General features: G+C 39.7%; 1 protein-coding gene across 1 annotated transcript in view; it reads left to right on the top strand.

The window, feature by feature from the left end:
- The window catches only part of SH3RF3 (SH3 domain containing ring finger 3), a 673946-nt gene that overhangs the window by 420638 nt on the left and 229031 nt on the right, over positions 1–24277 (top strand).

Below are 24277 nucleotides of genomic sequence, written 5' to 3'. Positions count from 1 at the left end.
ATACCAGACTAGTTTTTTGAAGGTAACTCTAATCTACTGGTAAGCACATGATTACGCCTTTCCTGGCAGCGGAACCTTGTAATAAAGATAATTAAGACTTCAATGCAACTATTTTGAAAGTTTATAAGTAGGTTCTTATGTTAGGTATTAGGTTGCTTTATTTTCTGCTTTAGAAATCATGTAATATTGTGTCTATGTAAGCTTGGATAGGGAAGACAGCGATCAAGCGTGCAAAACCCTGTTAATGTCTCTTTCCATATGCTTCAGGCTACAAATCTGTCAGTAGGAAAGGTCATTGTTTGTTGCAGTATCAAGTGAGATAGCAAATGTTAGTGGAATAAATAGTAATAGAAATCATTAACTGGCACAGATAACGCAAATCTGTATCTTGTCTCTTCTAGGCTAAGGCTGAACTATTGGCTCCAATACACTTGCAGAATATCTGTAGGATGGTTTTTGTTTTAGGCAATTTCTGACAATAACTGCCGCATGTATTGATTTCCTCTGGACTCACTTATCATTGGGCAGGGTAAAAGATGGGGTTGTTTAAGGACTATGTCAATGTTTGTATACTTCTATTGTGTCTAGGCAGATCTGGGTAGTTGGTACTTACAGGGCTGCTGATAGGGGGGGATCACCAGTCCTCCTGTAGTCCTGTAGAGGGCCTGGGAACACAGAGGGGCCCCAACAGCATGGGGAATTGGTGCAGTCAGGCAGAGGGGCAATTACAGAAGGAAGCCTTGTGCGGCTCTCTGCAGCAGCTGAAAGCCAGTTTCTTCCCCTCCTGCCAGCTTTAAGCTGCCGCGGGGAAAGAGACACAGACACAGGGCATTATTCCTGTAATTGCTTCTCCGACACCAATCCCCCTCCTTGTTCTGCCTGCTTTTCACCCCCTGTTCCCCGTGTGCCCCCCTTTCACTGTGCCGATCCCTCCCTCCCTCCCAGAGTGCTGCAGGCTTCCCTGTCCTGTATAAAAATAACACATTCTAAAAAAAAAATAATAATTAAACATTGTAATAAATAATTTAAGAAAAAAAAAATGTAAATAAAATCAAATTTTTTCATAATTTTATGTATTTTGCTACATATTTTTGGTAAAAAAAATCCCAATAAGTGTATATTGATTGGTTTGCACAAAATTTATCGTGTCTACAAACTAGGGGAAAGATTTATGTAATTTTTATTTATTAAATTTTTACTAGTAATGGTGGCGATCAGCGATTTTTAGCAGGACTGCGACGTTGCGGTGAACAGATCGGACACCTAACCAATATTTTTGACACTTTTAGGGGGAACAGTGATATTACTACAGTAATCAGTGCTACAAAGCTGCACTGTTACTGTACTAATGACACTGGCAGGGAAGGGGTTAACACCAGGGACGATCAAAGGGTTAAATGTGTCCCTAGGGGGTGCTTTCTAACTTTGTGGGGGATGGGCTTGCTGAATGAACACAGAGACCTGTGTTCCTAAATAAGTGGAAAGCAGGATCCCTGTGTTCATTATTGACAGAACAGCAGTGTGCCATGTTTACAACGGCAGACTGGCCTTCTGTCTCCACGATAAGACATCACGGCCCCTGGACTTGCTGATTGGCTCCCACTGTGACCAATCGATGTGTGCACGCACCTCCAGCGGCACACACGTGCCCCCCACTAGCGGTTCCGCGAAACGACATACAGGTACGTCGTTTCACGGGACAGAGCCGACCTGCTGCAGTATAAGTACGGCGACTGGTCGGCAAGTGGTTAAACAGGGAGAGTGTGGGTTTTTCTAAAGATTGTGAAAAAATCTTTTTTGGAAAACAATATCACCAAATGAAAGCCTGGTGTTTCCTTAAAGTGATATTCAAGTAACGTTTTCAAAAATAACAAACATGTTATACTTACTTACTCTGTGCAGTGGTTATGCACAGAGCAGTCCTGTTCCTCCTCTTCTTGGGTCGCTTACCAGTGCTCCTGGGCCCTCCCTCCTGTCAAGTGCCCCCAGAGCACTGGGGGCAACCAATCAGGCTCGCTACCGAGCCGTGGCTCTGCATGTCTATTGACACACAGAGCCTTGGCTTAGCTCCGCCTCTACTCTCTCCTCATTGCTCACTAGCTGTGATTGACAGCAGTGGGAGCCAATGGCTTTTACTGCTGTCCTAGGCAATGAGGAGGATGAGTTTCCGAAAAGCCAAGGCTCTCATGCACATCGCTGGAGGAAGATCGGGCTCAGGTGAGTATTAGGGAGGGTTGCTGCATACTGAAGGTTTTAGAATGCATGGAGGTAAAAAAAAATCAGTCCTTACAAACAATTTAAAACAATTAAGAAAACAATATATGCATTACCTTGCTGTCATATGTAATGAGAAAGTTATTGCCAAATAAACAGGTCCATAGCAGAAAAATTGCTCTGGGGCCAAAGGAAGCTACCAGGTGTGAGAGGGAAGTGGTTACTTACAAAAAAATGTAACCTGAATGTCTTGTTACTGACTTTTGAATTTTGGGAAAATGAGGGTGACATTGTGTTCAGCAACAATTCCCCATTCTCCAGAGTTGTATAAAGTACTCGAAACCTAATACTTGAGTAAAAGTACAAGTGCTCGATCAAAAAGTGACTTGAGTAGAAGTGGAAGTGCTCAATCAAAAAGGAACTTGAGTAGAAGTACTAAAGTATTCAACATTTTTTGTACTTAAGTACTGCAAGTAGTTTTTTTTTAATTTTGCTACTCAAGTACTGAAAGTAAAAGTACCAGTAGTTTTGAAAAAAAAATGCTACTCAAGAACTGAAAGTAAAAGTACAAGTACTGTGTTATGTAGTTATTAAAGAAAGAAGTCAAAAGTTTGAACATCATATTGTTTTCTATTATTTCAAATGCAGCTTTTATTTATACATACAGTAGCATTTATTTTCGTATGCGCTGATAATACACATGTTTTGAGCTTCATGAAACCTGCCATCTACTGTTCTGGCAGTGGTAATTTTTATAATTGTAACGAGTAACTATGCAGAACAAAAAAAAAAAAATTCGGAGTAGAAGTATTGAAATCATCGAAAAAATGTAGTGAAGTAAAAGTGGAAGTAGGAGAAAAAAATTCTACTCTAGGAAAGTACAGATACCGCCTTTCGGTACTTAAAGTGGAGTTCCACCCTTTTTTAAACATTATAAAAATCGATTATATTCCCCTAATGATAACAGCATTTGCTAAATGTAATGTTTTTCCTATCTCCTAACAGTATATAATGTTTTATAAATTACATTTCTAATACATTAACCTTTATTGTACATCAGTAGGGGGCTCCCATCTTAATTGTGGGCACGTGAAGCCCACATGTCACTACTTCCTCCAAGCGGTGCTGCTGGACTGATTACCCAGAATGAGAGAGACAGACAGAGGGGAGAGGGAGACAGAGGGGGGGGAGAGACAGACAGGGACAGGGACCTCACCTTGCACTCCCTTGCAGTACACTGTAGCCTCCTCCACCAGCCGCTGCCTCTTCTGTGTTATGTAAACATAACGTCCGTGCTTAGCACCGCCTACCACGAGTCATTTGGAAATAACGCAATGTTTCCTTCCCACGGGAGGAATGATGGAATGATGACTCAACATCTCCCAGGAGCCCATGCGGGCAAAGGAAGTGACGTATCTCGCCGCGGCGCCGAAGGGGGCAGGAAATTGATTAACCCTTGCAACAGAGTAAATGGAGGAAGAAAAGAAAAAATAGTCGCCAATACTGTAATAATTTGGGGAATAAAAGCGATTTTTAGAATGTTTGAAAAATGGGTGGAACTCCACTTTAAGTACAGTAGTGAAGTAGTTCTACTTAGTTACTATACATCTCTGCCATTCTCAGACCTCACTGACATCACAGATGTGTCATTTTATATTGTGGCAAATCTGCCACCAAACTGGTCCAAAAAACAGACCAGCATTTGGATGCCAGAAGCTAACACGCCAAGGCTGCAATGGATAATATTTAAGATCTAAACATTATTACAATTACTACAATTATTACAATCTATCACTTTAAAGTTTTGTAGAATAGTTCTTTAAAAACTTTTTTTAAAAATACTTATGTTTTCTTAAAGTGGTATTAAACCCAAAAGCAAACATTTATTACTGTATATTGCAGCTTACCAATTCCTAGGTGTGATGGCTGCATTATTTTTCTTTTTTAGGCTTTCTTTCTTTTATTTTCACCTGGTGACCCAGCCAGTAAGTCTGTTGTTTTTCAATAGCACACGTTGTCCTGCAGAGGTAGCAGCTAAGAGTGTAAAGACAAACCTTTTAACACTAACAGGGGTATTTGCAACTATCAGCTTTTTTTTTTTGTATTGATGTAAAATCTTTATCCCCTCAAAAAACTGCACTCTAATACAGGAGATGTGTTACTGGACAGATCACCTGATGAGATCAGAGGGAAACATGCCTAAAAAAAAGAAGACTAATGCAGCCACTACATCTAAGGATTGGTGAGTTGCACTGTATTACATTTTTGTTTTTGGGTTTAATACTGCTTTAATACTACTAAAAGTGAAATTAATATCCAGCTGTCAGGTTAAACTCCCTGTGCACAAATAAGCGACTCTGTTATTTCATTCTTTAAGGTTTTGGAGCCTAAATATATGAAATGGACAGAATCCAAACTTTAAAAATGCTTTACAGATCATAAAGTGTATATGACATTTTGAGGCTTTTGGGAAATGTCAGCTCAGGACTTAATCTAACAACATTTTTATCATTCTAAATACAATTTCCAGGGACTTTTTAATACTTGGCAGGTATATCTACACATGTCGCTTATAGCACTGGCTTGGAGAAAATGGTATATCTTTTTTTGGTGTATCTACCAAAAAAAGTGACTTGCAGATTTGCTCATAAATCAAGCATATTATTTTTTATTATACTCCAGATTACGTTGTATGATATACAAGGGGACATTTTAGGATAATTGTTATTATATGTGTGTAATGTAACTTTCTATTAGCTGCCTTTTGCCAGGTAGATGTGACATTCCCTAAGATTTGATTGCAAGAAAAAATAGCCTAAAAGTCGTTCTAAAGGCAGAAGGTTTTTTTATCTTAATGCATAGAATGCATAAAAAGCCTTCTGTGTGCAGCAGCCAACCCTGCACCACCTAATACTTACCTCAGCCCCCTCTCGACCCAGCCATGTCCACAAGTGCATCGGCCATCTGGGACTCTCCCTCCTGATTGACTGAGACAACCCAAACTGTTTTTTTTTCTTCTTTTTTTTTTATAGTTTTAGGTTGTGGAAAATGATAAAAAAACACCTGTTAGATTTTTATTGCTAATTGTCCCTGCTAGAGAAATTCTCACTTTCGGTTTGACCTTGTAACATCCTATATTTTACAATTGTCACAGGAACAGGAGATAAGTAGAAATCTTCAAATGAAGATACCTATTTCATGATGGCTATGTTTTCCTTCTAACTTTGGAAAGACTTTCTACTACTTTCTGCATTGTTTCTGGGACAAAAAGGGAAGGGATACCTTCCCTACAAGACTAGTATCTATTGGCGAACTTAGCATATCTGGCACCTGGGGCTGATCGTTTTTCAACACCCCCCCCCCCCCCAAATTTCATTATCAATGCAAATTTCACTAATAATGGGAGGGGCTTAAAGGGTCCTGGTTAAATAAAACATGAGTCTACTCACTGTATACTCAGCACACATATGCCGCAGTACTTGTACTCTCACAATGCAGAGAGTGCTAGGTTCAGGACTACATAAAGCACAGGCAACTGCACTGACTACAATCAAATATTACCCCTCCCTTCCAGTAAAAATCCCCCAACCCCCAAGCCCATATCCTGCAATATACACATCTCAAGTAACAGACCTTCTTCCACAAATCTGAATCCCCACTACTTCAGTACAGACCCCACTCAAAGCCTAACCCTTCAGTACAGATCTCCATAGTAAAGAACATGGCCAGAAGAGACTCCCCCCAACCTAACCTTCTCAGTCCAGACCCCCCCAGCCAGTACAGACCCCCTCAGTATAAGCCTTCTTCAGTAGAATCCCCCTCCCCTGCCCAGCTGAACCCTTTAGTAAAGATCGCCTCAGAAAAGATTCTGATTTGTCAGTTATTCAGGCAGACCTGATTGGATGGTCCATTTATTCCTATAGATCAGCAGGACTTGTGCTAAAAACAATCGGAAGGGGATCCATCCTCCTCTGTTTAGGCAGATTGGATCGAGGGAGAGTTGGGTAAACAGGCAGTGAAGTCCGTTTCCACCCAGCTGCCCAAAGAGTAGAGCGGGCTCTGTCTGTGTCCGCTCTAAAAAAGCATGGACCACCTGCTCTGCACTGATCAGCAAATAGATCCCCTGCTCATCAAAATGGTGTCCTGCCCATGTGAAAGGGGCCTAACCCTTCAGTACCAACACCCCCCCAGTACAGACCAACCCTCCGAGCCTAAACCCTTCAGTACAGACACCCCTCTGTACAGACCCCCCTCCCCGACTAACCCCCCCTTTGCAGACACACCAAATACAGACCACCCTTCCAGTCTAAGCCTCCAGTACAGGCTCCCTTTTCGTGTAGATCTCCTTACCAATCAGGGTAAGAAATGTCCTCTCCTCGACTGTATCATGTGACTGGAGCCAAGGGGGAACCTTCCCTTGGCTCTGAACTGCCGCTTTCAGACTTTGACAGTATCTACAGTATAATACTAGCACTACAGCGCTGCTTCTGCCTGTCTGACAGCACCACAAAAGAAATGTTGGGCAGGCAGTCAGAACCCCCCAGAGTTCCAGTGTGGAGTGTTCAGGTGTTCTGTAAATCCCCGTGCAGGCGGTTCCATTAATGTCAATCTGCATGGACACAGCCACTGCTCTCAATTTGACATCTATGTGGGTGTGGGTGCATGTCCCTGAACTCACACTGGGTGCATTCGGGGCTGTGCACATACACCCACATGAAAATGGGAGCAGCAAACACAGCCGCTGCATCCCAATTGACATTAATGGGAATACCCGTGCATCTTCATTATATGGGCGTACGCTTCAGTACGCCACAAGTAAATGAGGCCTTAGTGGCAATTTAACAGGAATTTTGTTAGTTATGTTGTGTTCATGTTTGCTAACAATGATTTTAGTATATTTTTAGTGAAAACAGCAATTTGATAAACATTTGAGGGGAATATTGCAGGACCTTCAAAATCATCTATTGTGGGAATTGTACTAAGGGTCAGTCTGTCCCCCAGTGCAATCCCAATAGGTAAGTTTGACGCACCTGGAAGGATTGCACCAAGGGACAGATTGACCTTACAGGGGACTATACTGGGGGGACAGATTGACCTGGGGGGATTATACTAGGGGACAGTGTGACCTGAGCGGATTATACTGGGGGACAGGGTGACCTGGGGGGATTATAGTGGGAGACAGACTGACCTGATTACTGTATTAATGTCACTGGTCCCCAAAAATGTCAGTTAGGGGCCCGATCTGTCGCAATGTCACAGTCCCGCTAAAAAATGTTGATCGCCGCCATTACTAATAAAAATAAAAAAATAAATAAAAATTCCAAAAATCTATTCTGTAGTTTGTAAATGCTATAACTTTTGCGCAAACCAATTAAAATACGCTTTTTGGGATTTTTTTTACCAAAAATATGTAGCAGAATACAAATTGGCCTAAACTGATACAAAAATTTGATTTTTAACATTTTTTTTGCATTGGGAATGTTTTATAGCAGAAAGTAAAAAATATAGCATTTTTTTCATAATTGCCACTCTTTTTTTTGTTTATAGCGCAAAATCTAAAAATTGCAGAGGTGTTCAAATACCACCAAAAGAAAGCTCTATTTGTGGGAAAAAGGACATAAATTGTATTTGGGTGCAGCGTCGCACGATCGCGCAATTTTTCATTAAAATAACGCAGAATTGCAAAAAATGGGCTGGTCATTAAGGGGGTAAAACCTTCTGGAGCTGAAGTGGTTAAGACCTGTCTGATGGCGGAGCTGGTAGATAGGGGGGAACATAATTTTTTTTTCCAGGTCAGCAGTAGCAGCGAACATCATGATTGACATTGGATCTACTTCGGTGGACATTTATTTATTGGGCCTGTTTTTTCTTTTCTTTTTCATTGCGGACATTCTTTTGTTTACATTCATCTGTCATTGAGGAAGCCCACTGACAGCTGATGAGTCATCAGTTGTTAAGGACACGGAAGGCCGGCTTCCTGGCGCATTCCTTAAAGCGTAACTCAACTTTTGTCGAGAAATAAATATTCCCCTCTGGGTGATCTATATACATTGCAAGGATTATAACAACCTTTGTTGCAGATTCCTACCTTTTTTTATTCTGAAGAAATCCCTCTGTGTTTCTCTGTGCCCCTGTGGGAAAATGAATCTAATGGGAGTGGTTTCATAATTATCAATCAGCTGTGGCACCTTGATGAGGAAAGCTGCTGGGCCTGCATCCCTTTAGATGTGTTCCTATTGGGAGTATCTCACCAGAAGTGACATTTTTGTTGCAGGGGATGCCTGGAATCTGACTTGTATAATAATGTAGACTTCTGGGAAAATTGGTGAGCCAATCACACAAGCAGAAAATTATGTTTTTGGGGTGTGTTCATTTCACATTCTGTGTACAGAACAACCCCTAGATAGCCATATTGCATTGAATTTTCATGAAAATTACAAATTGCAGATTGAAAAGGAAAGGTAGTTTTAAAAAAACATTCAATTATAATACGACTTATGTCGCAATTGTATACACTCTATTATTTTTTCTTTTTTTGTATTTGCTATTTTTGAAAGTGGAGTTACACTTTAACAACCAGCTATTCTTCACACAGAATTCGGTTGATCATTTCTCGAGTGAATCTTTCCAAAAATGTGGAATTTGTTAGAAAATGTTAGAAAATGAAAATGAATATATGAAACTAAATTACATTAATTTCAATTACATTTGTTACTATTTCTTGCAGAGATTTAGATAAATGTCTATTGCTCATGTCTAATAGAGCGTACCTGAAATGGAAGCATTATAGAGTTTAGGGTAAGAGTTAGATAACAAATCAGTTTCAGCTGTGTAAAAGCTGAATAAAGCTAAAATAAAATCCGAGAACAGACCGTCAAATGGTATGTAAGTCCATAATTCTTTATTGCCAATATTAATTTGATGATAGAAGAATTAGTGGTAGGTGTCCAATGGCCAAATGTGGTATTTCCCTCTTTAAATCATAAAACAAAATCAGAAAAACATTTGTCCAGCACAGGAACTAGCCTAATAATACTCAATGTTTTGTCCCATTTGCACAGAACAAATATTAATGTACAGCATACTTTCACTGGGCCTACGTTTATGGTATAATTGAGCATATATAGTAAAAATACAATTGTAAAGGACGTGTGGATGCTTGATGTTAAAAATAACAGACTCTAAAAGTTCTATAAATTCATTCTTTTGACTGCCTTTAGTTTTTCAGGACACAATAAAGCTATCTTTCTAGCTCTGTATTTATGAGCAATACACAGTGTTTTGTCTGATTAATGGCTAAAATGGGACGTATAACTTCCTTGGTTGCTGTTTCAGCTTCTCTGTGTGCTTTTTCATTTGTGTTATTTAGTTAGTGAATGATGAAACAAAATTTTCAGCACATGCTGTTCCAGTATAAAACATTTTTTCATTCCCACGATACAGATGAAATCATTGCCAAGATAAAGTACAGAATTTGTTCACTACAAAACTTCATAATAAATATGCCAATATCTCGGTAAGTGCTGACAGTTTAAAAGATAACAAAATACATATTTTAGATAACAATTGTCATGAGTTTATGTGGGTCCTTATGTCACCAGTGTTAGGCATAGGTACTTCAGAGGCTCACAAAGGAGTGTCGTGCATTTTGCCAATGACCCCGGCAAGGAAGTATGGATTTTAGTGTCAGATAGTCCTAGGTCCTGGTTCCTGTCACTAGAGGTAAGAAGAAATAGATGCACCATATCAATGAACCAGTCAAGCATTAAAATCTAGAATGGTCTAATATACTAGTTCAAAAAAAAGGATCTTTCGAAAAGTCATCAGGGACAACATGGGGGAATAAAAATTAAAACAGTATTTTAGATTGACAGAAATCTTCATCAACTAAACAGTGATATGTTTAGACAGGTAATACATTTAAGTCACCTCAGGGCAGAGAAGACTAATAATTGATACAAGTGAACAATCACTTCCCTACAAACCCAGAGGAGAGCCATTTGAGAAGTATGACCGAGCTAGTTGTGCTACCTGCATAGCATTGTGATGTTTAATAATATTAGTAACCTCAAGGCCTTGTTACAATCTGTTAATTTATCAAAATGTGTGCTTCTCTATGTACTGCAACTCTAAAGTAATAATTTTTGAAAGCCAAGACATTTTAATTATGTTAATCCAACCTAACCCTGTAATGTGATATTTGCTCTAAGACTGCAAAAGACCGTTTGAATGACACAAGAATGGATGATGCTTCTTGAAGTACAAGAAGATTAAAGTATATTTTTGTTTTAGATAGCATGTACGAGTTAAAACCCTTCTCTTGTTGGTATTGTTGTCTGTCTTCTCTGAGAAGAATCACCCTTCATGTTTTTCCTAGTGACCATTGGACCTGGCGTATAAAGTGATGGTATATAACCGAAAAATAAAATATTTGAACCGCAGTTCATGGACTTATAGGCACAATCAAACCGAGTAAGTTAAAATAAACTTATTATAACGTGAAAGATTCATTGGGGGTGCCACAAGGGGGGACTTTTCAATTGGGGTGCTTAAGTATTCCTTAATATATAGAGTAAGACTAGAGAGAATTTATTTTTAGTAAAAAAAACATGAAAAAGATTTTATTCTGAAACAACAGTAAAAAGTATACTGTAATTATAAGGATTACAATATACTATACAAAACTGAATTGTGTTAAAAACATATACAGTAAACAGCCATACAGTATCATACAAATATATATCTATACTCTCCTAACACAAGGGTAGATGGTATATATACTTTATACCCAGTTGCATCCACAATGGATGGTCTTTGTGCAGGAGGCGTAGTGGCCCACAGCCATTAACCCAACATGTTTCGCGGCACTGCCGCCGCTTCTTCAGGGGTATCTTTGAGGGTGTCACATAGATATATTTGTCATGAAAATAACGACTTAAGTGGAGAAAAAATGAAAATAAAAAAGAAAAAAGAAAAATCAATACAAAATCATTTATAGTGACTTATGCAGTTAATGATATAATATTACAACATATAGAGGTCATAACTATAGTAAACAGATATTGCATGGTGTCCATGATAGAGAGGCAGCAAAAATAATACACATCGTCATACCTGTTAAACATGCATTAGAGCACGCTGCAATGGGAAATACGACCACAAGGCATAGGGGGAAACCCCCGGGGGGCGAACACGGGAGACCGACCACAAATAGGGCACAAAAAGTACTGTCTCTCTAGTCTTACTCTATATATTAAGGAATACTTAAGCACCCCAATTGAAAAGTCCCCCCTTGTGGCACCCCCAATGAATCTTTCACGTTATAATATTTTTTAGGGACGTGGTGCTTTATATCTGTTATAAATTTGTAGAGATAGCCCCCTTTTTTCTTAAAATAAACTTAGTTGAGATACAATAAAAACTGAAAACCATTCAGGTGTAGCATTTAACACCAAGGGTGGTGGCCCAAATACAAACGCAACAAACTGTTTGATTAAAGACTAAAGATCCAAATTGGTAGAGGGTTCCACCACCGCTTCACATAAGACTCAACAGGTTTTGCATATTTTGCTTCTTCAGGAGCAGAAGGTGAACATAGAAATGCTCTAAAAGAGAAGGCTGGAGACAATATCCCATGCCAAAGTCCATATAATATCAAACATCCGGTAAATGTGTAATTAATCCATATGTAGTAAGGGGAGTAGCCCTCATAATGGATCCATTTATTCCCAAGCAAGTGGCGAATTCAGCCCACCCCCTGGCGGCCAAAGAAAAATGTATGACAAAATGGGGGAAAAACTAGAAAACCATCCTTAAAAGTCCTTGCAGACACTAGGTTCAATACAGGATACCACCAGAAGCATACCTACGGATAGGCCCTAGATAGAGCTTGATTAAAAGGATCTCAATAGAGTCTCCTCCATGTAGAGAATCCCCCACCGAATCCTGAATGGTTTTAAGCTTTTATTGTGCCTCAATAAAGTTTTGTATTTTATCTTACTCCATTTGGTTGTGCCTATAATGTCCATGAACTGTGGTTCAATTATTATTTTTCGGTTATATGTATAGAATCTCTTGGGACGTGGCACTGTTGTACGATCAGGGGTAGCGAGTGCCCATTGTGCCTCCCAATGATTCCACGTTCGATTTGTTTCCATTTCCAAGAAAGTGATACAAAATCCACAATTTTACACTTGTAGGAACCTAGGTCATGTTTCTTAGAGGGTAGATTTCCCCTCACTGAGAAGGATTACTTCTTACCTCCCTGTTTTGTCTTTGGGACAAGAAGTTTTAAAGGGTAAGTTCACCCTTTTCTGATAACAAATGTGCATTTGGTTTTCTAAGGAGCCTACAGAGCATTGCACCTGCTATCAGCAGATTACATGTGCAGTCCCAGGCTCCTGAAGACTCTCAGCATAGCTCATACCTCATGCCGGGTATTACCTAATAGCAGGAAGACTTAAAGAACTGCTATAAGGCTTATGCAGAAACTGAAAATCTGTAATCCAGTCCTTATACCCAGTGGAGTTCTCCTTCCTTGGAAACACTGCCAATCAGCTTTCTTCAGGGGGGTCAAAACACAGCTTAAGAAATCTATTCTTGTGTAGTTCATGCAGTGCTATACTGGCAGAGGCCATTCTCTGAAGACTATTGGACAGCAGTAGGTTTCTGTGGCTTAGATGCATTACCTTGCATAAAACTGAGCCGCCCCAAGCAGGTATAACATCACCAGTATAGCTGACTTTGATGACTTCTGCTGTATATCAATGGGGTATATTAATGGAATTTTTGCCTTATTCTTAAAAGTAGGAAACTTCTTTAAAATAACGCTGTGCTGACAAAAATAAATATGTTGATATTACAGATCCTTTCTAACCCAACTTTTTTTTTAAATTTATGTTGTCGGACTATCATACTGGTCTAATAGCTTCATTGCTCATATCATTATTGCTCTGTGCCTGTTTTCGGTCATTAATTCAGTAAGTACTGAAGCCAGAGACAGCCAGAGAATTCAGATTTCAGGACAGAGGTTAGCTATGGGAGCCTACATTTTCCCCTTTAATTTATGCATTCTGTATGTGATATTGCTATGCTACATAAGTCACTACACATAATCAACTTTTAATATTTCTGTTATCCAGACAAATTGGCAAAATAGTAGACTAAAGATGTACAGTAAATCGAATACCAGACATGGATCATTTAGTGTAGGAAATAAAATTCTGAGCATGTGGCTTTATCTAGATACTATCTAGGCACATGAGAATAATCCCAGTCAAGCCTTCAGGCAGCAGTAAGACTATGAGGTGGCTTTATTCTCAGTTTCTAAAGGGCTCAGTCCTCTAGCAGCAGATAGTGAATCCCCACTGCAGGAGCTCACCAGTCCCAGTAAATTTGCAGTTCACCATCTGGTTACACACAGCGATTGTTCCACTTTCCACAGAAGTGACTCTGGCTGTTGGCGTCCCTGAACTCAGTGCTCCTGATTCCACTCAGGGCGCTGATTACAGCAGTGGTAGTGCACTTTGGAAAGCAATCTGCACTTTCTGGTCTCCCTCATGGCAAGAGGAAGCTTTTGTCCTGTACAGCCTAGAAAATGTAGCTCTTTCCCAGGGCCGGATTAAGAGCATCATGGGCTTGGTGCTGAGGATTTTGAAGGGCCTTAAGGGCCGTGCCTTGGCATGCACCCAGAGGAGGAAGGGTGCAGCCATGCATGCCTAATTCCACATGGGATGCTGTCTCTGAAGCCCATAAACACATCCATGCATCGGCAACTGTCCCTCCTTGTCCGGCCTTCGTGCTGTGTGGGGAGGTTCTGAGGGAGCCGCCTGGGGAAGCGAGCATAGAAGCCAGACTTCTGTGTTTACAAGTGACAGAAGAGCGGTAACAGTGAATATGGCCAACCCGGGGCCTATATAAAGGTAGGGGCCTGGAGCTTCAGCTCCAATAGCCCCTACGTTAATCTGGCCCTGCTCTTTCCCCTCCTCCTGGCAAGCTCTCTCTGGGAAATGCAGTTACAAATCTCTTGATTACAGTAGGGTCTCTCTCCTCTGTGCTACAGTTTCCACAGGGCAGTGTTGTCTGACTCAGTCTATTGAACTCTTCCTGCTCAGCAGCTCCCTCCTCTTGCTGATATAGTTGTTTACCAGTTCAGCACCGCAAGACAGCAACCACAGAGAGCAGCTGCAGTAATTGTCTTTCACTCTCCATTCTGAGCCAAGCAGCTAGCTGCATGCAGAAACATCCCCTCTAATTGATTTTTTTTTTTGCACTCATTTTAAAATCTGTGTTGCTTGCTAGAAAATTACCTAAAAATAAGTATACATTTTCTAAAAGCAAATGGTGGCAGTAGCAATTTTTTGTTGCACAATATTTGTACAACTGTTTATCAGGTCTTTATTCTTTGGAAAAATACAATAGAATAAGTTCTAATGCACATAAGCACAAAGCACAGCATGATGCCCAATTTTAGCATAGGGTTTCATTGAGCAAATAGATACCAAGCATGTCAAGCCTTAAAATTGCATGCAAAATGGCAAAAAAACAACAGCAGTATGCTGCAGTATAAACCGTTTTCAGGTTATACATTTAGCGTTAACAGTAGATGATGGCCCTAGAATTATTGCTCTCATTCCATCATTTGTGCTTATATGTAACATTCTTTATGCAGTCACTGTTTACGTACACTTGCGAATATACATTTGTGCGTGCACATGGGGAGACAAAGTTGCAAAAAATATATATATTTTTTGTTTTTTGTTATATTTGATTTTTTTTTTTGCCAATTTTTCATTTAACTTTATTGCTATCATAAAGGAGCTAACAAAGACTATGCTTAATCAATATTTGTACCCAGCATTTCATCCAGGATTCTGACAGCTGTGAACTGGGAAATTCTTAGAGCTGAATGCTTACGGTTACGGGTTCTTTATTCACAGAACAGATTAAGAGACTTCAGAGACTGGAGACTTCAGATTCCTATAAAATGATTGGGCTGTTCCATAGTCACATGGATCACTTGTGAACTTTTTTTAACCCCTTTAGTTTCAGGACATTTATAAATGGCCATAGGACTGCAACTGGTTAAAATAAGATTTCTTCCAAAAGAGGACGTTCCTATTTTATAAACTTAGGTCCTGCTGTTCATCTCCTGTGCTTATTGTATAACAATGTGAAACTAATATTAAAAGGACCCATGTATAGCACATATATATTCGTGTATGAGCCTTTAGACATAATAAAGTATGTGGACTGGAAGCTGTTTTTTATTGCTCTTCTATGGGGCATATTTTTCTGTTCCATGAATAGTGGTGAGCTCTGTAATTTGCTTGCAAAGACAAATAGTGAATAATTAGGGATGCTGCATATGTAAACACTGCAAAAAATACACATAATAATTAAACACAAAAATAAACTACACCAACAGATTAAGTGTATGAACAATATAATGCTTACAAAGGATAGGTCCTCTGGAAAGAGTAGTCCAGTTTCTATGCATCAAGCAATAAAGTATATCAGACACATAAAGGAAACATTTATAGCTTAGCCCAGGTGTTGTTATGCAGGAAGATATCAGCATACCACAAAGAGATACCGCCCAAGAAATTGGATGCCTGGGAGGGAACATATTATAAAAATGGCAAAGGATGGTTTCAACTAATGTGCATTCCTATTGAACCAAAGACAATACATACCCTTAAAGTAGGGCAGTTGTAAATGAGAACAATAAGGCGGTTTTCAGAATTCCCATCAATCCTAATTTTCTACTAGCAAAATATGATCTTCAAGATTTCTTCAAATAAGTAATGATAGAGCTACAAAGTGGCCACTTCAACCCCTGTGGAGTCTGCAAAAAGGAAGGTGAGAGATTAATCTCTCAAATCAGCTAATGATCTGAACAGGACAATTGTTTGGCATAACAAAGTAACCTTACCTAATGTCTCCTTTCGGGCAGAAAAGACCTCCTCATCCCAGAGCATAGAAACGCTAATTAGCATCATTCCTGGGTCCCTTAAATGTCTCCCCCACCTCCCCGGGATCCAATAGCGCTGGCGGAGGTGCAGTCACCAAAATAGACCCACCATGCATGCGCAAATTGTCATTGGACTTGATGTCACATGCATGTGCCGTGAGTCCGTGGGCGCCATATTGGAAATCCAAGTCTTGCCAGAAGATGAATGACAACCAGTCACCATATAGACCTGAAAAGCTGTGATTTCAAGATGAAACGGTTTGCACACTAAGGGGTTTTAAATAGGACACCATCCAGGACAGAGCAATAGCAACAACATGTATTGCCAAATATTCTGCCCTGTAGTGTCCCAGACGTCCATATGGTAGCCCATAAATCCACAACAACCTGAAATAATAGAGGACCATCTAGTGACCATTTAATATATCAATAAAGCAAAGGAAGTGCAAAAAAGTGGGGCAAAAAAGTTTGATGAAGCCTGACAGTCATCTAAACAGAGGACCTTTACAAAATTCCATGCAAGCATCATGAAAGATACATTTTATACAGAATATATATTTTAATAAAAATACAAAGAAAAAGAAACAAAATCATCATAGACCGGCCAGAGGTATAATGAATAGTAATAGCAAGATATTTATTACAAAAAAAGGTTTAAAACTCATTGAGGTTTAAATCAATTTGAATTCACGCTGCAGCAAGAGTTTGTCAATATCTCCCCCTCTTTCATGCTTGGGTATATTTTCAAGGGCAAAAAAATCTCATTTTAGATCAGTTAATGTTATGATAGAGACCAATATGTCTGCTAATAGGTGTTTCCATTTTCTTTTTAGAGATTAGAGACACGGGTCTCTAATTCTGTGAAAAAAAGTATTTTCTTTTTCCCAATGTAGAAAACTCCACATTCGCATGTCATGTCATAAACAATGCAGATGGTCTGGCAATTGCCTCAAAAATTGGGAGTTCATCACAAGACTGCAAAAGTTGCATTTTCTAATTGGTTTGGTTCGAGTGAACTTTGGCGGTAGGAATCGGGGCTTATTTAAATAGTGACTCTGAACCAGTTGGTCCCTCAAGGAGGAAGATTTCCTAAAAGGGATTTGAGGTCATATATTGACATATTTGGAAATAGTCTCCTTTATGTGTTTGATACACTCTGATACACATACAATTGATATGTGTATTTTTTGCAGTGTTTACATATGCAACATCCATAATCATCTCCCGAAAAAGCTAATTCAATAGCGAAACATGTAGAGTGAATTGGAAAGACTGCACAATATATGTAACAATAATGTTTATTTTATTGTTGAATATTTTTAACTTTGTATAAATAAAATTGTGATTTTTAAAAAAGATTTTTCTCTTTTGTATAGCACCTAAAAAACCCATTTCTCATTAGTCGTACTGTTTCCTTAACCTAGTTTAGAGTTGTTAATCAGCCATGTGTGCAGTGAATTTTTTATTGCCCTAAGCACATTTTCTTGTGCTTTCTTGTGTCAATTGGGAAGGCTTAATAATAATAAACACAAGGGCTTTATTCAATGACATGCCCAAGCTTTCTGCATTTTCAGTCATTTAAAATTTGGACTACATATATGTTCTATAGTTTTGTAGTTATCGTTTGTTGTGTACTTTGCTCCCTGTCTTTTTTTAATCTTTATTTTCTTGTTGACTTCTTGTACTCATTTAAGGCAGCCATAGATAGATTGAACCTCGATCGGTTCAGCATGGATCAACTTGGGTACAAGGCACCGGTCGGGTTTTTAGTATGTGATTATTGGCAGTAGTTATAGCCACTAGCAGTAATCGCTGTGTTCTCCCAGCAGTGAAGGCTTAACCTGTGCAAACCTGCGGTTGCAGTAAAGAAAATGTCATGATCCCTGGCCTGCTTTAGGGTCTCATCTGGCTTTGCCACCATTTTTAAATGCAATTGTCTTGTTAACATTGAAGATCCTGATCCTGGTTTCTTCTGCATTCCTCTTCTTCAGCTTATCCCACAGCACTCTGTGGCAAAATGTTTCCATTATTATATTTAAGTCCTTAAGAAATCACCAAAATTAATTTTGGTACAATTTCTAGTGACCAAGCCTGGGGGCTTATTTGAGGCTTTCCTGTGCCAAGTGGACTTGAAGGTTCCCTAATGCTGATCTCGTAAACTAGTAGAGAACACCTTAGGCTGTCCTTACAATATCATGATCAGCTATCTACATTTTGTGTTTTCTAATGAATAGCGACAGTAGCTGAATCAGGCAGAAACCTCCAATCATCAAAGAAATGATCAGGGGTCTAATGAAAGGCACTGGCATTTTTTAAGTCAGTGCATGTTTTCATGGAGCTAAGGGTTGCTTTAGATCTGTCTTTTGTTTGACATTTTCTCTGTCACATCAGCAAGCCTTCCTACCAGGATAAAATTTGAATAGATTGTTAGAAAGGTTTTTTTACTACACAGTTGTTGGAATTTTTCTTCATCTGACAAATTAAAATTGACGCAAAATTTGAGTGTGCCCAGCATACTACAGCACACTTTCCATATTTCAAAAGGTGTCGATAGAATGGGAGAGTGTTAAAGCCTGTGTCAGTTTTTAATGGCTGTCCATGCAAACATGTGAATTCACTTTTTGTCCTAAAGGCACGATAGAATATCTCCCAAAGTGTAGTTTCCCATCTACCCCTGTTTCATTGACAACTCAAAAATGTCAGATTTTCCCCCACTTTCTGTCCTGGTAGCAGCTTATCAGTCAAAAATCAAGATTACTTATCTCTCCAAATGAAACATAGGGGTTATTTACTAAAGCTGGAGAGTGCAAAATCAGTTGCAGCCTAGAAACCTATCAGCTTCCAGGTTTTATTGCCAAAGCTTAATTGAACAAGCTGAGGTTAGAAGCTGATTGGCTACCATACACAGCTGCATCAGACTCTGAATGCTCCAGCTAGAGGCAAAAAAAGCAGGTTCTAGCCATTTCCGACAGATATACTGTATATTTGCTAGAGATTCTCTATTGTTCTCCCTGTTAGTTCGGACGTCATAGATAATCTTTTAGGATATGAGAATCATAACGTATATCAAATCATGGCTATACTGACCATAATTATATTTATAGAACTGTGCCTAAGGCAGCAAGGTTAGGGGGCAGTACAAAACCTCAAATATACAAGCTTTGATCTTTTTTATGTTTTGTGTGTCTCCCTCTCTCTTCTAGCCACTTTTGGGTATTTAGGTTTTAATTCAGGAAATAAACAATATAGGGAATGTGTGAAAGGGATGTTGGGTGGAGTCAAACCACCCACTGAAGATTAAGAAATGTAAAACCAAAAAAAAAAACTACGTAAAACCATCTGTGTTGTCTTGTTTAGTTTTGTTATAGTAGCCGGAACTATAAGTGCCGGTTCACACTTATGCGATGCGGGAAGGCTGCGAATTCGCAGCCTGTTCCCGCATCGCAAACGCACCCCTGGCAGTTCACACTGCCATATGCGATACGCTGGGGGTGTCAATGAAATGTTAACGACACCCCCAGTTTGATCGCATATCGCAGTGCGATCTGACAGTTCACACAGGATCAGATCGCACAAGTGTGAACCGCTGTGCGATCCGATCCTGATGCGGCTGCAAAAAAGGGTCCTGTGCGTCTTTGCTGCGGGTGCAGTGCGAATTTAGCCATACAAAGTGTATGGCTGAACTCGCACCGCACAGCCGATCGCATGTAATGAAGGAGCAGTGCGCTCCGACATTACATGCGATCGCCGCAGCCGCACATGTGTGAACCGGCACTAAATGAGACAGCCTACTTCCTATAATAACACATTTTCACATTAATATTTTCTAAAAAGAATGTGTGATGGGAGAGATGGATTGGCATGCCATCTAAATACTGCCCAGTTTATGGATACATCAGCAGGGAAGAAAAATGCAATTGAAGTCAGATCTTGGGTAACAATTCCACTGCTAGAGGATCTTTATTCTGTAAACATTCTAGTATATGTGTCATAGATAAAAAAAAGTACAGGTTTTAACGTGTTGCCTTTGAGCTATTGCTAAATAGATATTCAAGATTTCTTACTGCAATGATTTCAGATATGTAATCATACATAGGCTTTCTATAGTGCACATCTTACATTTTCAATATACAATGTGAGACTAGTACATATGAGATGATAACTCAGCTAGCAATGTGAGAAAAATCATATTGATTTACAAAATACTTGTTTTCTTAGAATTTTAGATAATAATAAGTGCACAATAAATCTTCAGGCTTTCTAGTGGCTACACCAGTGGAACTACATTCTATCCTGCTGCTGGTTTTTGTAGAAATAATTGGCCAAACACTTTTACCTGGCAGCATAGATTAGAACATTTTTTAAATATTGAATTCACCATTTTCTGAAATGGCAAGAAATCAGAACCCTCATTTATGCATCTGAAAATAGAACTTCCCCAATATGTGATTCCTTATAATAACCACATTCACCCTTTAGAGTGTGGAAGATGGAAAGGAAGAATCTGAGTTTGCTATATGCTAGCACAGACAGTTTCAAACAGCTTTGCATATTCCATCAGAAGAACTCTTAAATCAAATGTCCAAAAATAAATTCCACTTGGAGCCTGGGTTTACACTTATGTGAATTGGATGCAGACTTTTCCGCATCCAGTTCGCATGACAGGAGACTGTGACCGGCTCTCAATGGAGCCGGTTCACACAGATCCTGGGCAGCCGCGGTCTGCATTGAAAAAGGGTCCTGTGCATCCTTGGCTCTGTTTCAGGTCCGAATTTAGGCCAAAATTTGGACCTGATTTGCAACTGAAGCAGAGAACAGGGACACAGCAGACTCCCTGCTGTGAGCAGCAGCTGCAGCTAGTGTGAACCTGGTGTAACACTGCAGTATGCATTGGACTTCCCAAAACTTTAGTTATTAGTAGTATTTGCAAATCTGTTACTTGCTTAGATAATAAATGAACACATGGAAGTCTGTTGTTAAGGCAACATCCTATATTTATGTAAAGTCAAGATACACAATTTAGATTCTCACCCACCCTACAGATCCACCGTTGTCCTGTTGGGATCCACATCTCTGCTACCACCACATTTTCTACTGTGATGTCCTTGGGAAGCTGCCATCTCTTTCAGGGTTCAACTGATGATGCACCATTAGGCTCACTCCCCTCCTCCTTTTATGAATGGATGACTAAGCCTCCTAGGATGTGGCATGCATACCCCAGAAGGCCTAATTGAGAATTGAACAATGGGGGCAGGAGGGAAGTCTCTACAATTCAAAAAAAGTTTAAAATAAAGAAAGACAGAGATATTTGTATAGTGAAGTGGAGGAGGGTTGGAGAGGAGGGAAGTTTTATTTTCAGGGTGAAGATCCACTTTAAGCAGTAGAATAGGAGTTCAGGTCCCATAAATGAGACTACTGCTACACACACACAGTTACCTATTGAAGTCAAATCTGTATCAATAATACAGCTTTCATATGACTTAGCTCATCATTTCTGATTTCAATTTTCAAGATAACAATGGGTGCTAACTTTGGAGCCACGTTTTAAATTATCATTAGTCTCATAAATCATATGTAAACTCAAGAGCTAGGTGTTTAAAATACAGACCATCCAATGCTTAACTCTTTACTGTGGCGGGTCACTGATAAAATGGATTAGGGAGGAGACTGATGGCGTGTACCTAAGCCTTCTTGTGCATGGACCCACATTATAACTTAAAGAGATTGTAAAGTCTCATGGTTTTTCATCTTAATGCATTTTATGCATTAAGATGAAAATGTCTATGCAATTTGGGGGGCATAACCCATTAAAGCCATGTAAAGCGATTCTAAAGTCAATTTTTTAATTAAAATATTAAAAATGTTGTACTTAACTGCTCTGTGCAATGGCATTGCACAGATCAGCCCCAAACCTCCTCTTCTGGAGTTTCCCACCAACGCTGTCCACTCCTCTTCTTCTCCATCTGCCTCCATAGTAAGCCGCTTGCTGTTTTGGGATGTGTGCATCCTTTGAAACTCACAGCGTGAGCCTTGCCCACCACTCCCTTCTCTCACTATTTGATTGACAGCAGCAGGAGCCAATCATTCTTACTGCTGCCTCAGTCCTTGTGAGTAGTGAGAGAAAGGAGAGAAGAGATACAGACGTGCACAGTGCTGGATCATTTGAGGACTCAGGTAAACATTTAGAGAAGGGGGAACACAGCAAGCTGTAAGCTGCAGGGACTGCATTAGGGCAAAAAATGTTTTAGCTTTAGAACCACCTAATTGCTGGTAAGGTCCAACCACCAATAAAATTGTGACAAATTATAATAGAGTAGCCTTAGCGTGGTCTTTTTCTAGAGTTCAGGCTCTGTCCCTTCATCGCACATCCTTGTAGCCAATGCAGATGGAGCCACTTACCTTCCCTGCATTAAAGCGGAGTTCCACCCATTTTTAATACGTTGGATTACATAGATGTATATAATCCCCTTTAAAACGACTTTTACCAATGGAACCTTTTTTTTTGATTTCTGATTTATTCCTCCTCTCCTCACTTCCGGGTCCGATCGGCGATGACGTCATTTGGCGATTTGCAGTGTGTGCTGGGATGTATTCCATGCCAGAAATCTCGCAGTATTACCCAGGAGCTGAGCTGTACTGTGTGTATTCAGGCCGTGACCTGCCCCGCCTCCGCCCCGCCTCCTCTCAGTGAGTTGTACTGTATGCATTGTATTCAGGCCGTTCTCTGCCCCGCCTCCGCCCCGCCTCCTCTCAGTGAGCGAGGACTGAAAGCATTATATCCTCACTGAGCGGAGGCGGGGCAGAGAACGGCCTGAATACAATGCATACAGTACAACTCACTGAGAGGAGGCAGGGCGGAGGCGGGGCAGAGCACGTCCTGAATACAATGCATACAGTACAACTCACTGAGAGGAGGCGGGGCGGAGGCGGGGCGGAGGCGGGGCAGGTCACGGCCTGAATACACACAGTACAGCTCAGCTCCTGGGTAATACTGCGAGATTTTTGGAATGGAATACATCCCAGCACACACTGCGAATCGCCCAAAGATGTCATCGCCGATCGGACCCGGAAGTGAGGAGAGGAGGAATAAAGCAGAAATTAAGGTATTTACTAGCAAAAAAAAAAGTTTCCATTGGTAAAAGTCGTTTTAAAGAGGATTACATAGATCTAAAGTTACGAAAATGGGTGGAACTCCACTTTAAGTCAACTGCCACTGCATAGCAATGCTTCCATTAGTCAAAGATCCCTCTCCGTAAGGGGTTTGAGGGGCCTTCATTCTTAATGTCACACTAGCATGGAGGAGAGCAGTCAATTTTAATAAAGTCATGCTGCTGTTAGAATTTTTTGAAAGCTGATCGTTCTCCTCTGCTCATCTGACAGAGGTAGAAATCCCCAAGGACAAGAAAAGCGTGTAGTAATATCTGCTTGGCAGGGATACAGAGTGGTATGTCAATCACCACACTATATATAGTTATTGTCAGTAATCTGTTAAAGGGTCAGCCTAGCCAATATTATTATTTCAGCTTTTGGTAAATGCTGTAGAGTAAAACAGTCGGGTGTTAAAACAGGGATATTTTGCTAATGAAGTTAAAAAAAAAAAAAACATGCGATGACTGCCCATATATCACTTTTGTTTGTACTGACCCTATAAATATCTGAGTCTTAAAGTGCACACTATAATGAATAGAATATGAGACTTATTTATTTATCTATTTTGAATATATTGAATATACATTGAGTACAGCTGCAAACACTGGTGATGTGTTCATTTAGTGGACATACTTACAGCCATACAAACTCCTGTGATTAGGCTGTTCTAGAATACGTAGTCATTGTCAACAGATATCAAATATTGGGAACTAATATTGTAAATATAATAATAATTACATCAACCTTTGATCAGGTCGGGTCTGTTTTTTCTGAAAGGTAGATTACATTCTCTAATGAGAAATATGTCTCAAGTAATTAGTTGCATAAATTAAAATAGTATGGAACGTGTACAGGTTAGGTTATTTTTTTTATAACACATTCATTGACCTTGGCACTGTGTCTGTTTGTTTGTTCTAATCTGTATATCCATTTTTCAGATAA

Source organism: Pelophylax lessonae (assembly GCF_965119305.1).
Source record: "Pelophylax lessonae genome assembly, chromosome: 2".
In the NCBI taxonomy this organism is placed as follows: Eukaryota; Metazoa; Chordata; class Amphibia; order Anura; family Ranidae; genus Pelophylax; species Pelophylax lessonae.
This window is presented reverse-complemented; position numbering and strand designations above follow the sequence as displayed.